Raw genomic sequence first — 2,905 nt, 5'->3', positions numbered from 1 at the left:
ATTTTTAAAAACAATTTTACACATTATGTTTGAGTTTTCTTGGTTCCATTTCTTTGGGGGTTTTGGTAAATATGTATTTCATATTAAAAAAATGTATAGTTTTTTAAGTGACCAAAAATGGGAAATCTAAAAATTTGGGTGATAAAATGACAATATCAACAATAATATTTTTTCAATATGTATGAAAACTCAATATAGTGACATAATAGTGGTATGTATTTTCCCATAAATAAGACTCATGACTCATATGATAGCGATTTTTGTTATATCATGAAAGTTTCTTCTTTAGGGTTGACAATGATTTAAATATAACAACCTGTCACATAAATATGAGATATAGAAAATCCAGTGTAAAATACATAAAACTCATTTTAGAAAAAGATTTTCCCCCAAAAAAAATATATTTATTAAAAATAGAAAGAAATAAAATATCGACCGACAATAAGATTGAGAAGGGAACCCAATAATTGAACCATTTAAGTACAGTGTAATAATACCCGCAGAAAATATCACACCACCTGCTCCTAGGGACAATACTGTACTTCAACTTTATTATCGAGACAAGGAGACCAGGTTACATGAAATCCTGGAGATGATGATACATAAAAACATTCACCAAAGTTTACCCTTTGAATTTTAAGCCCTCCTAGCTTAGTGGCTAGCTATGACCATATATAGCCGACACCTCATACTCTATCTCGGAGTAAATTATGCGGTGAACAATGTTCAGCTTGTGGTTCATCAGAACATGATGGAGAACAAATCAGTTACTACATATCAACAATTAGTATATGGTTAGGGTTTATATCACAATTTAACTTTTAGAAAATTACTAAAGCTTATATTACCAAGGTAGCTTATATTACCAAGGTTTTAGTATTTTGATAATAGAACTTGGAAATTTATATTTTAATTTTTAATCAACTAAAAACCAGAAAAAAAAATCCCAATTTTTATGAAAAAAAAAAGAGAAGGAGATACGTCAACACAAGTGGAATAAAATGCGACCAATCAAGCCGAAAGTGTACGTGCAACAGTATGTAGTCGAACTGGAACATGTATCATTAAAGAAGTCCATGCTCTATTCATTTACTCGATACTATTTTTTATACTAGTATCGTTTAATGGGCAAAAATGAGAGGAGCCATGCTATAATGATGGATATGGTCATGGAGTTTGCTGTTTTTAAGGGAAGAACCAAATTGTATCGTATCGTATGATTGTGAAGACTTCTTCTGTCGGCGCGTGATCCGACAATAGGACACGCGCGTATGTCTGAGTCACATGATTCGAGAGGCCTCGCACTGGCTCGTATCATATTTGGGTCCACGTGAGTTTTCTTTACCTTTTTTTTCTTCTTACATTTGTTTTCTTCTTTCTCCTTTATGTAAAGAGTAAAATAGTTTTTTCCCTTACAAGCACAAAAATATACTCTTTATAAAATGGAGTATATTTTATAAAATTTCATCCTTTCTATAAAATTAACACTTTGGTAAAAATATCTCCATAAATTTCTGCACCCCCACGTGAACTCCACCTCTATTTTTTTTTTATAACTTTTTTGATAGACGACAAAAGTTTTAAACTAAATTTTGTAGTCATTTATGTAAAGATTAACAGTTGTGAAGGTTTGTTTATTGAGTTGTACAGACGTTTTCGAAATTCTTCGGGCCATTCATTTAAGTATGTCATTATGTGGTTGATGAGTTCAAATTATTTTTTAATTTTAACATTGTGTATCCAATTTTTTTTGTCAAAAACCAGCTAAATATAACAAATTATTTTTGAATTTTATTCCAATTATTTTAATGTCTACATCAATAAAAAAGAATTAAAAAGATATATCAAAAGAAATAAAATAGAAAATTTGAAACAGAAAGTATATGTATTAATCTTAATAGAACAAAACTTTCAATTAATTTCAAATACACAACTTAATCCATATATTTGAAATTAATTTAACGAAATTATTCCTTTTTTGTGAAGAAGAAAAAAGAAGTTTTTTCTGGATCAGAAGAAAAAAAACTATTTAATGAAAATAAGTTACATTTTTTTATTAGAACCAAAGAAAATAAAAATAAGAAAAGGAAACTTCCCTCAAAATCTGGCTCGTAAAATATAATGTGACTGTGACTATTTTACATCGCATATAAGAAAAAAGAAAAAAAAAAGACGACTATCAAAAAAGGACCCACATTGATTATAGAAATCAGATGGACGAAAAGGTTGTGTGTCTGCTTCCAATCATATTGATCCAAAAATTTCACTTCTTTCATATACCTATTTTGTTGATGCTGGATTAAGTGGGGGCCAAGGCCAACCATGAACCATGAATACGTTTTCTTAACCATTTGATCTTTTGTTTTCTCAGCTTTCAGTCGTGGCCGTTGATTTTATTTTCAATCTCTATAATCATTTCTGTATAGCTAGCAGCGTGTCACTGGGACCTTCTTCACTGTGTCTCCACCAATGCTGAAATTAATATCCCCCTTTAAGGATTTGGAAGCAAGCAAAAAAATCTTGTTGCAACTAACTAAATTAAAAGGATATCTCGACTTTACATGATAAAAAGAATGGTCAAGACTCGCGATACATGTTAAACCATTCAATTGGTTGGGTCATTTATACTAAATGATTTGACAAGTAACCAGTTGATTAAAACAAAATATTCAATGATTTTCTCATTACAACCTTTATCTAACCATGCTTTATGTACGATGTTATTAATTCTAAACTTTGAATTGTAAAAGTTGAATAAAACCCTGTATATGAATATGTGTACGTTTTATGTAGAATTGGATATATGCATGCACAATTGCACATATACGAGTGTGCCAATATTTTATAAAAATGTATATGTAAAGTTACAAGATTATATAGCATACTCTGATGTTGGTGATATATC

The sequence above is a fragment of the Camelina sativa genome, chromosome 12, assembly GCF_000633955.1.
Source record: "Camelina sativa cultivar DH55 chromosome 12, Cs, whole genome shotgun sequence".
Taxonomy (NCBI): domain Eukaryota; kingdom Viridiplantae; phylum Streptophyta; class Magnoliopsida; order Brassicales; family Brassicaceae; genus Camelina; species Camelina sativa.
Note: the sequence above shows the minus strand (reverse complement) of the source record.